At 43.5% G+C, this 11,738-nt stretch overlaps 1 long non-coding RNA gene across 1 annotated transcript in view; it reads left to right on the top strand.

Moving 5' to 3' along the window:
* Positions 1–1,861: 1,861 nt before the first annotated feature.
* The window catches only part of LOC143677317 (uncharacterized), a 55,872-nt gene continuing 45,995 nt past the window's right edge, over positions 1,862–11,738 (top strand). Inside the window, exon 1 of the long non-coding RNA XR_013172507.1 lies at positions 1,862–1,967. This is a non-coding gene — a long non-coding RNA (uncharacterized LOC143677317). The remainder of the gene's footprint in view (positions 1,968–11,738) is intronic.

The raw sequence follows: 11,738 nt of genomic DNA, 5'->3' as shown, positions 1-11,738 counted from the left end.
TTGGATGAGGACAACAGGGAAGAAAGAGAAAGAGAAGACAAGAGAGAGAGAGAGGAAATATAAACACTTTATAGTGTTTTTGATATTAAAACAAAACTGGACTTGAATCTCATGTTTCTTCCATTTTCTCAGCATAAAGTTTTTGATGTATATTTCTGAAGCGATAAAAAAGTAATATTTCAATTTTATGGTTGGGAAAAGTTAGCCAAATTTCATTTTCACAATTATGGTCCAATCCAGACTCCTTCAGGGTTAATGTCAAGTCACGATAAGCAAGTTAAACCCAGAACATTTGAATTGATCTGCCTGGGAAAGGTTGGATTTTAAAAGAATTGGGGAATGGGGAAGAGGAAATCAAGGCTAAGCAAAAAACTAATACAATCAACAATAACGACCGACTGGGTTCGAATCAGACATCTTTGGAGCATTTCTTCCTCTTATTTCAAGATTGGTTTACTTTAAAATAAGTGCTGTGTGTTTTTTAAAAAACATATCCAATGACCAAAAGCTAGAATTAATTATGACCACTACCTATCGGTATTTCCCTTAACTTTTTGCTTATTGTTGTTTTGGCGGTCGCTTTCTCCCACCTTCTTGTTTCTTTCTTAAAGTGATCACTTTGGTTTGCTGTAAAGCGAGACATTCAAAGGTCGAACCCGCAATCAGACAGGAGGGTAGAACTGGAGGGTCCTCCCACAGCCTCCTGCCGTGCTTCCTTCCAGAAGAACGGCTGCCAGGGTCCCGCCCGGCCGGGGAAGGACGGCGCCCTTTCCTCCCGCTCTGTCTAGGGTCTGTCAGGTCTGTGTGCGGGCGGAAGGAAGGAAGAAATGCAAAGCTGGGAGTGCACGGAGGTGCGGGTCCTCCACATTCACGACCTCACTTAATCCTCCAAAGTACTTTTACCAACCCCGCCCCTTTCCCCAATAAACTTTTGAGGAACTCTGGGCTCAGAGTGCCCACCGGCCCCCAAGCTCCAGTAGCGCCAGGCTGCGACACCCGTCCCAGACCTGGCACTCAGGCCCCCCTGTGAGCGCTCGGCTTGGGGCTATTTTTCATAAATGAGCCAAACCCCAGCTGGCCTCACCCCCGAGCAAGTCGGAGCCGCGAGTGTTTTCAGTCGGGCAATGGGCACCGGGTCGACCGGAGAGGCGGGGGGCAGAGAGGGGCGGGAGGAGCTGGCAGGGAGGGAGGCTGCGAGAAGAAGGGAGGGGGCACCCAAGAGGAGGGGTTGGGAACCAGGCGGGAGTAGAGGCCAACCCGGAGGAGGAGGGTACCGAAGAGGAGGAGGCGCAGACGGAGGAAAGGGGGACCCAAGCGGGGGACGGGGAAGGGTGACCCAGGCGGAGGGGCTGAACCAGGGAGAGGAGGAGGAGGAGCCAGACGGGGACGAGGCCACCCAGAAGGAGGGGTGAGGCGCCCAGGCAGAGGAGGGGGGAACCTAGGCAGAGTGGGAGGGGACCCAGGAGAAGGAGGGGGACCCAGACGGAGGAGGAGGGGAGCCCGCCGGCCCCGCCCCCGCCCCGCCCCCCCCCCCCCCCAGGCCCAGGATCCCACCCCGCGTCCCCGCCCCCGGGCCTCGCCCCCGCGGCGCCCTGGGTCTGCTCGCGGGTCCCGGGTCCTGCGGTCGCGCCATGGGCAGCGGCAGCAGCCGAAGCAGCCGGGCCCTGAGGCGGCTGCGCAACCCCGACAGCCGGCCAGCGGGGCCCGGCGGGGCAGCTCTGGAGAGCGGAGCGGGGCTGGCGGCGGCGGAGGCCGCGAACTCCGAGGCGGTCGCAGGGGAGGCCGGCCCTGACCCCAATCCCGACCCCCGCCCGGGCCCCTTGGTACCCGCCCGCCCGGCGCCCTCCAGCGGCGGGGACGAGACCCTGCGCCTGTTGGACCAGCTCCTGGCCGAGTCGGCGACCTGGGGCTCCGGGGAGCTGGCTCCGCGGAGGACGGCCAGGCCCGCGCCCGGCGTCGGGAGCCCGGTGAGTGCGGAGCCCGCGAGCTGACCCCGCACGGGCGGCCTTGGGGAGCCGCGGCCGCGGAGCTGTTGGATCTCCGCCCCCGGGGGTCTCTGAGCCGTTTCTCCCTCTTGAGCCCCCACCTATCCATCCCCCACAGCCGTCTCTCGGGGTCCTCGCCCCTCTCCGATTGGTCTCCACGTCCCCCGCCCTGTCTCCGCCCGACCTCCCCTGTGTCCTCCTTCGCCCCGGTCCGTCCGTCCCCTCGCCAGCGCCGTGCGTCACCCACCGTCTCGCGCGGTCCGCCTGTGGGCTCTTGCTGAAGCCCCTGACCTGGCCTTCTCTAACACCCCTTCGAATTTCCTCCTTCGCTGCCTCTTTCGGGGTGCTTTGGGGAGCAGACACTCGTCCTGTGTATTTGGGGAGTGCCGGGAGCATCTTTAAAGATAGAAAGGGCCTCCCAGGGCTTTCTCCTTGGCCAGAGCTCCCGTTTCTCCTTTTAGAGCTGTGTGCCTACCCTCGAAGTCCAGCGGCCCGTACGGTCTAGGGGGAGCCGGCCAGGAATACGGGGATCCCCCCCCCCGAAACCCTTCCCGGAGGATCCTCCTGGGGGCTCTGCGCAGTGGGTGGGCCAGCCGAACAGTGGCTCAGAAGAGCCCCGCCGCGTCAGACAAAGCACATCAGGATCTCTGCCTCGCTGGTCAAGCAGTTTTCATATTACTGGTTATTTTTAAGCTGCTGTGGGGGTCTCTTTTTAGCTTTCTTATTCTCCCGTCCAGAACACTTGTAATAATAGTCCTGCTGTTCCAGAAGAACAATAAAAACGAGCCCTCTGGTTTGGCTACAGTCTTCACTGCAGCAGAGCTGAAGGAACCAGGTCTTTAAGCACCAGCTGCTGGGCTCGCAGGGTCTTCTCTGGAGCCAGGGAGGCTTTGGGGGGGCAGCTGCTGGGATCTAGGGATATAAATGCCTTTCAGTGGACTCCAGAAAACGCCTGGGCGAGGGTGGGGGGAGAGGGAAGGAAGAGCCTAACACAATGCAGAGAGCTTTTTCTCCTTTCTGCCCTTCCACCCGTCCCTGCCATCCTCCCCAACGCGTTTTTAAAAGGGAAAATGAGCTGCAGTAAGGAGAACTGAATTATATAACGGGATTCCTTAAAGACCACGTCAGCATTCAGTTATATAACTGTAAAAATGGACAAACGGTTGAGAGATTTGGGGAAAATTCCCTCTCCTAGAGAAACCCTGACTAGCAGGAATCCATCTTTGGAGACTTCAGAGGAAGATTTTTCAGAGGTGAAAAATCAAAGGAAAACAAAAATAATGGATCCCCCACCCCCACCTCGATTTGCTGACTGCCATGGTGACTCCTAGGGCACAGAAGCTGCCTTAGTCATTTCTTCCAGTCCTTTCTCAATTATTGTTTGAGCACCCGTTGTTGTGCCAGACATCCCTCCGGGTGCTAGAGATGAAAATAGGTGGCACTGGGTCCTTGCTCTAAAGAAGCCTATAGACTAATGGGGAACAAAGACCCACAAACAGCAAAGTAGTGTGGTAAATACTGTGTGGTAAGAGGCCATGTGAGGGACCAGGTAATCCCCTGGAGAAGTTCAGGTGTGTATTCTAGAAGGGCAGTTCTTTAACTGAATCTAACAGGGTGCGTGGACATTAGCCAGGTGAACATAGGAAAAAGAGCATTCTGGAGAAAATAAGCAAAGGCGATGGTGGCTGGGTCATGTGGTCCTTGGGGTGTGGGTGGCCGCTGAAGAGGTCTGGGAGGGATATGTCACGCTGCAGATGTGTCATGCTCAGAATACTCCATCCTGAGCACTTTAGACTTGAGCTGAGGGTATGTTTGAAGAGTTGTATTTAAGGAAGATTACACCAATTGCTGTGTAGGGTGGGGTGAACTGGACAGGGTGAGAGGAGAGGCAGGATGATCAATTAAGAGGCTGTTTCAGGAGTCCAGGTGGTGAGGTCCCTAATGAAAGCAGTTCATGGGAGGGTTGGGGAGGAAATACACTCAAGAGATAATTAGGAGGGAAACTCAGGCATGATTCTTCTTTTGGATATGAATTATGTATCCTTTATACTATACCTTTTTCTTGAGTGAATGAACAAATCTAAGAATCAGGGACAATTAGCCCTGTAAGGAAGCACTCAATTCATTATTTTCAGGTCTAGGGAGACCAAAGTGAAAAGGTTGGGACCTCATAATTTACTAACCCTGAGGGTCACAGAAGGTTAACTGTACTCGAGTATGGAGTTTATGTGTCTTTGCTTTATAGAGTATATCCTTTCGTTAATTCTCTTAGCAGTTGCACATTTTACAAGCCTTTGAGTCAACACCACCATTTGGAAAAAAATTCAGAGATTGGTGAGTCGGTATTGAGACCTGTATGTAGAAGCTGGGACTATTACAGAATGATTTCCAAGAGTAGAGAAAGGCTTGATGGAAGCTGTAAATAACACAGGTTTTATTTCTTTAGGAAGACAAGAAGGAAACCACTTCATAAATAACCAGCATTTTGGGGGAGAGGGGTATTCTTCATAACAGAATATTAAACTTAAGTGAAAATTACCCATTTACATACTTACATTTTTTTTAAACAAACGATAGAACTGCTTTTATTTTTATTTTAAAAAATTTTTATGCGGTCAGGGATAAAAATGTGGAACATATGGAAGCCATTACTTGTAAAGTCACTTCAATACTCTAACTGCAGAGATGTGACATCTAGTTCATTGCTGTATATGAGTACAGATTTTCTTCCTGGGCCCTCTGATTTAGAGTTTTCTCTCTTTACCATAGTGATAATAGAGAAATCATACTATACCTATCTTTTTGTGTCTGACTTATTTCACTAAGCAATATGTCCTCAAGGTTCATTTATGTTGTCTTGTGCTTGACTTCATCTTACTGCTGCATAATATTCCATTGTACATATATACCACATTTTAATTCACCCATCCGTTAATGGGCACTTGGATTGTTTCTATCTGTTTTAGTTTGCTAGCTGCTGGAATGCCACACACCAGAGATGGATTGGCTTTTAATAAAAGGGGATTTATTTCGTTAATTCTTCAGAGGAAAGGCAGCTAACTTTCAACTGAGGTTCTTTCTTACATGGGAAGGCACAGGGTGATCTCTGCTGGCCTTCTCTCCAGCCCTCTGGGTTCCAACAACTTTCCCCAGGGTGATTTCTCTCTGCACCTCCAAAGGCCTGGGCTGAGCTGCGAGTGCTGAGATGAGAGAGGTATGCTGAGCTGCTTGGGCTGTGTGCTACGTTGCGCTCTCTCATTTAAGCACCAGCCAATTAAGTCAAACGTCATTCATTGCAGCAGGCACACCTCCTAGCCCACTGCAAATGTAATGAGCAATAAGTGAGGTTCATGTACCATTGGCTCATGTCCACAGCAGCAGAACTAGGCACCTTCACTTAGCCAAGTTGACACCTGAATCTAACTACTACACCATCTTTTAGCGATTATAAATAGTGCTGCTATGAACATTGGTGTACAAATCTGTTTGTGTCACTGTTTTCAGTTCTTCTGGGTATATACCGCGTAGTAGTATTGCTGGGTTATAGGACAACTCGATATTTAGTTTTCTGAGGAACCACCAGACTGTTTTCCATAGCGGCTGTACCATTATACATTCCCACCAGCAGTGCATAAGTGTTGCCATTTCTCCACTTCCTCTTAACAGTTGTAGTTTCCTGTTTGTTTAATAGCCATTCTTATAGGTGTGAGGTGGTATCTCATTGTAGTCTTGATCTATGCATTTCCCATATAGCTAATGAGAATGAACATCTCTTAATGTGCTTTTTAGCCATCTGTATTTGCTCTTCAGAAAAATGTGTATTCATATCTTTAGCCCACTTTAAATTTGGTTTGCTTGTTTTTTTGTTGTTGTTATGTGATTTTTTTCATATACATAGGATATCAAACCTTTATCTGACGTGTGATTTCCAAATATTTTCTCCCGTGGAGTTGGCTGCCTCTTCACCTTTTTGACATAGTCTTTTGAAGCACAAAAGCGTTTGATTTTGAGGAATTCCTATTTACTTTTTCTTTTGTTTCTTGTGCTTTGGGTGTAAAATTTAGGATGCTACCTCCTATTACTAGGGCTTGAAGATGTTTCCTACATTTTCTTCCAGGAGCTTTATGGTACTGTTTCTTATGTTTAGGTGTTTGATCCAATTTGAGTTAGTTTTTGTATAGGGTATAAGGTAAGGGTCCTCTTTCATTCTTCTGGCTATTGATATCCAGTTCTCCCATGCCCATTTATTGAAAAAATTATTTTTTCCTAGTTCAGTGGATTTGGGGGTCTTGTCAAAGATAAGTTGACCGTAGATGTGGTGGTCTATTTCTGCACTTTCAATTCGATTCTATTGGTCAGTGCTTCTATCTTTGTGTCAGTGCCCTGCTGTTTTGAGCACTGTGGCTTTATAATAAGTTCTAAAATTGGGGAATGTTAATCCTCGCACTTCAGTCTTCTTTTTTAGGATGCTTTTAGCTATTCAGGGTCTCTTTCCCTTCCAGATGAATTTGGTAACTAGCTTTTCCAAGTCTTCAAAGTAGGTTGATGGAATTTTGGTACTGCATTGTATCTGTAGATCAATTTGGGTAGAATTGACGTCTTAACTATATTTAACCTTTTTGTCCATGAGCATGGAATGTCTTTCTACCTGTTTAGATCTTCTTTGATTTCTTTTAACAATGCTTTGTAGTTCTCTGTGTACAAGTCCTTTACATCCCTAGTTAAGTTCATTCCTAGATACTTGATTCTTTTAGTTGTATTTTGATAGAATTTTTTCCTAAATTGACTCCTTGCTTAGTTCATTGCTTGTGGATAGAAACATTATTGATTTTTGCACATTAATTTTATAACCTGCCACCTTGCTGAATTTGTTTATTAGCTCAAGTAACTTCATTGTAGATTTCTCAGGATTTTCCAAGTTTAATATCATGTCATCTGCAAATAATGAAAGTTTTACTTCTTCCTTTCCAATTTGGATGCCTTTTATTTCTTTTTCCTACCTGCTTGCTCTTGCTAGAGCTTCTTGTACAATGTTGAATAATAGTGCTGACACAGGGCATTGTTGTCTCATTCCCGATCTTTGGGGAAGAGCTTTCAGCCTCTCACCATTGAGTATGATGCTGGCTATGGGTTTTTCATATATTCCTTTTATCACGTTGAAGAAATTACCTTTGACTTCTACCTTTTGAAGTGTTTTTATCAGAAAAAGATGTTGAATTTTGTCAAATGCTTTTTCAGCATCACTTGAGATGATCGTATGATTTTTCCCTTTCAATTTTTAAACATGCTGTTTTACATTAACTGATTATTTTTATGTTGAAGCATCCTTGCATTCCTGGTATAAACCCCACTTGGTCATGGTGTATGATTCTTTTAATGTGCTGTTGGATTCGATTTGCTAATATTTTGTTGAGAATTTTTGCATCTATGTTTACTAGGGAGATTGGCCTGAAGTTTTCCTTTCTTATAGCATCTTTACCCGGTTTTGGTATTAAAATGATAATAGCTTCGGGTGGGCCACGGTGGCTCAGCAGGCAAGAATGCTCACCTGCTGTGCCAGAGGATCCAGGTTCGATTCCCAGTGCCTGCCCATGTAAAATAAAAAAATAAAAAATAAAATAAAAACGATAATAGCTTCATAAAATGACTTAGGTAGTGTTCCTTTATCCTCAATTTTTTTGAAAAGTTTGAACAGGATTGGTGTTAGTTCTTTTGGGGCAGTTTGATAAAACTCCTCTGTAAAGCCATCTGGTCCTGGGCTTTTCCTTGTAGGAAAGTTTTTGATGACTGCTTGAATCTCTTTACTTGTGCTTGGTTTGTTTAGACCTTCTGTTTCTTCCTGAGTCAGTATAACTTGTTTGTGTGTTTCCAGGAGTTTGTCCCTTTCATCTAAATTGTCTAGCTTCTTGGTGTATAGTTGTTCATTCTATCCTCTTCATGATTTTTTTTTTAATTTCTTCAGGGTCTGTGGTAACACACCCCTTCTCATTTCTGATTTTGTTCATTTGCATCCTCTGTCTTTTTTTCCTTGTCATCCTTGCTAGTGGCGCATCAGTTTTATTGATTATCTCGAAGAACCAACTTTTAGTTTTATTGATTCTTTCTATTGTTCACCCATGCGTTTATTTCTGCTTTAATTTTTGTTATTTATCTTCTTCTGTGTGTCATGTGGATAGTTTGCAGTTCTTGCTCAAGTTCCTCCAGGTGAGGGTTAAGTCCTTGATTTTTGCTCTTTCTTCTTTTTTAATATAGGCATTTAGGGCAATAAATTTCCCTCAGCACAGCCTTTGCCACATCCCATAAATTCTGATATGTTGTATTCTTGTTTTCATTCATCTCCAGATAGCTACTGATTTCTCTAGCAATTTCTTCTTTGACACACTGCTTGTTTACGAGTGTGTGATTTGATCTCCATGTATTTGTGAAAGTTCTCATTCTTTGGTGGTTATTGAGATCTGGCTTCATTCCATTGTGATCAGAGGAGGTGCTTTGAATAATTTGTGTTTTTAAACTTATAAAGACCTGTTTTGTGCCCCAGCATATGCTCTATCCTGGAGAATGTACCATGAGCACTAGAGAAGATTGTATATCCTGGTGTTTTGTGGTATAACGACCTATATATGTCTGTTAGGTCTAATTCATTTATCAAATTGTTTAAGTACTTCCTTGTTGATCTTCTGGCTGGCTGTTCTATCTATAGAAGAGGGTGGTGTGTTGAAGTCTCCTATTATTGTTGAAATGTCTATTGCTCCCTTCAGTTTTGCCAGTGTCTGTCTCATGTACCTTGGGGCTCCTTGATTGGGAGCATAAACATTTATAATTGTTATTTCTTCTTGGTTAATTGTCCCTTTTACTAATATATAGTATCCTTCTTTGTCTCTTATGATGTCTTTATATTTAAAGTCTATTTTGTCTGATATTATTATAGCTACTCCTTCTTTCTTTTGGTTACACCTTTCACGGAACATCTCTTTACAGCCTTTCAGTTTCAATCTATTTGTATCCTTGTATCTAAGATGAATATCTTATAAGCAGCATATGGATGGATTATATTTTATAATCCATTCTGCCAGTCTGTATCTTTTAATTGGTAGGTTTAGTCCATTAACAATCAGAGTTATTACTGTTATGTCATTTCTTGGATCCACCATCTTATCCTTTGGATTTTATTTGTCAGATCTATATATTCTTTTTCCTCTTTCTCTCTTTATCCTTTAAGTTATCCTTACTGGTACTCTTCAATTCTGTACCCTCCTCCAAACCTCCCACTCCTGTCTTTTTTTTTAACTGGCAGAACTTCCTTTAGTATATCTTGTAGTGCTGATCTCTTGTTGACATATTCTCTCAGTCTTTGTTTGTCTGTGAAAATTTTAATCTCTCCCTCAGTTTTGAAAGACAGTTTGGCTGGTACGGAATACTTGGCTGGAAGACTTTGGCTTTCAGGATCTTAAATATATTATACACTGTCTTCTTGCCTCCAATTTGAATTAATTTTTTTCTCAAAAATTAAGAAGTCTGAGCTCAGTCTTATGTGAGTAGTTGAGTAATCTGAACTACTCACATAGGCAGAATTCAGTCTTATGTGGATTCCCTTGTATGTAGTAGATTGTTTTTCTCTTGCTGCTTTCAGGATTTCCTGCTTGTCTTCAACGTTTGTCAAAAAGACTGATTGGTATGTGTCTTGGTGTAGGCCTATTTGGATTTATTCTATCTGGAGTTCATTGGGCTTCTTTGGTTCGCATTTTTATGTCTTCTGTGAAGGTTGGGAAGTTTTCCCCCATTATATCCTCCACTAATCTTCCCAGCCCTTTACTCTTCTCTTCTCCTCTGGGACCCTGATTCTTATATTTGTGCACTTTGTTTTGTCCATCATTTCCCTGAGATCCCATTCAGATTTTCCCCTGTTTTTGTCTTTTGCTCATCTGTGTGTTCAAAATCAGTTGTCCTGTCCTTCTTTCTCCTGTCTCTTCAAATCTGCTGTTGTGTGTCTCTAGTATGTTTTTGATTTAGTCTAAGTATCTTTAATCTCTGTGATATCTGCTATTTTTCTATATTTTCTTTCAGAATCCTCTTTATGCTCATGTATCTTCTTGATTGCCTTTATGTCATTAGCCATCCCACTGATTTTATTTAGTAAAATTATATGAACATCTTTGATTAGTTTTTCCAAAGTCTGTGTCTCCTCCGGTGTTTTAATTTGGTCATTAGACTAGATTGTATCTGTCTGCATCTTCATGTGGTTAGTGATCTTCTGTTGTCTTCACAGCATGTAAATATTTCCTTGTCTCAGTCTTCCTGTCTGTGTACTAATGACTCCAGGCCTTCGTCTAGAAATGGGCACATTAGGCTGTTTGCACTAGCTGGCTAGTCTTTGGTTCTCTGCATCTCAATTTTTCTGCTTTTTCAAGCAGAGCCTCCTTATGTGGTGTGGAAGGCCCTCCCAGGTCACTGACAACCTGGAATTGCTCTTCTGTTTTTTTTTTCTGTCCCTTCTCTAGCTGTTCTTTCGAGGAAGGGTGAACTTGACATATCCTATTCCACCATCTTCCCAGAAGTCCTCTTTACCTTTTTGACAAACTCTTTTGAGGCACAGAAGCTTTTAATTCTGAGGAGTTCCCATTTATCTGTTTTTTCTTTCATAGCTTGAGCTTTGGGGGTAAAGTTCAAGAAGCTACCTCCTACCACTAGGTCTTGAAGGTATTTCCCTATATTTTCCTTCTAGGAGTTTTATGGTACTGGCTCTTATATTTAGGTTTTTGATCCATTTTGAATTAATTTTTGTATAAGTTGTAAGATAGGGGTCCTCTTTCTTACTTTTGGCTATTGATATCCAGTTCTCCCAAGTCTATTTATGGAAAAGACTATTCTGTCCCAGGTAAGTGGATTTTCAGGCCTTGTTGAAGATTAATTGACCATAGATTTGATGGCAAATCTCTATGCTCTCAATTCGATTCCATTGGTCAGTACCTCTTTCTTTGTGCCAGTACTGTGACGTTTTGTCCACTGCAGCTCTATAGTAAGCTTTAAAATTGGGAAATGTTATTCCTCCTATTTTGCTCTTCCTTTTAAGGATATCTTTAAGCTAATTGAGGTTTCTTTCTCTTCAAAATGAGTTTGATAACTACTTTTACCAGGTGTTTGAAATAGGTTGTTGGAATTTTTTTTTAAACTTTGTTTTTATTCATATAATATAACATATATACAAAGCAAAGAAAGAAAAAAGCAGTAGTTTTCTATGCCCTCTTCAATAAGTATTTACAGGCAGATCCCAGAGTTTCTCATGGACTACCATACTATCATCTCAGATTTTTCCTTCTAGCTGTTCCAGAACATTGGCAGCTAGACATAATAAATATTTTTTTATCATCACAATTGACTTTTTTTTCTTTTTTTTTGGTGAAAAATAGCATATATACAAAAAAGCAATAAATTTCAAAGCACAGCACAACAATTAGTTGTAGAACAGATTTCAGAGTTTGGTATGGGTTACAATTCCACAGTTACCAGTTTTTACTTCTAGCTACTCTAAGATCCTGGAGACTAAAAGAAATATCAGTTTAATGATTCAGCAATCATACTTGTTTCTTAAACCCTCGCTTCTCTGTATAACTCCACCATCATCTTTGATCTTTCTATCCCACACTTTAGGGGTGTTTGGGCTATGCCCTCTAACTTTTTCATGTGGGAAGGGGCTGTTGATACTATGGGGTAGGGAGATGGAACTAGCTGATATTCTGGAGAGGCTGGGCCCTC

Source organism: Tamandua tetradactyla, chromosome 3 (genome assembly GCF_023851605.1).
Source record: "Tamandua tetradactyla isolate mTamTet1 chromosome 3, mTamTet1.pri, whole genome shotgun sequence".
Taxonomy (NCBI): domain Eukaryota; kingdom Metazoa; phylum Chordata; class Mammalia; order Pilosa; family Myrmecophagidae; genus Tamandua; species Tamandua tetradactyla.
This window is presented reverse-complemented; position numbering and strand designations above follow the sequence as displayed.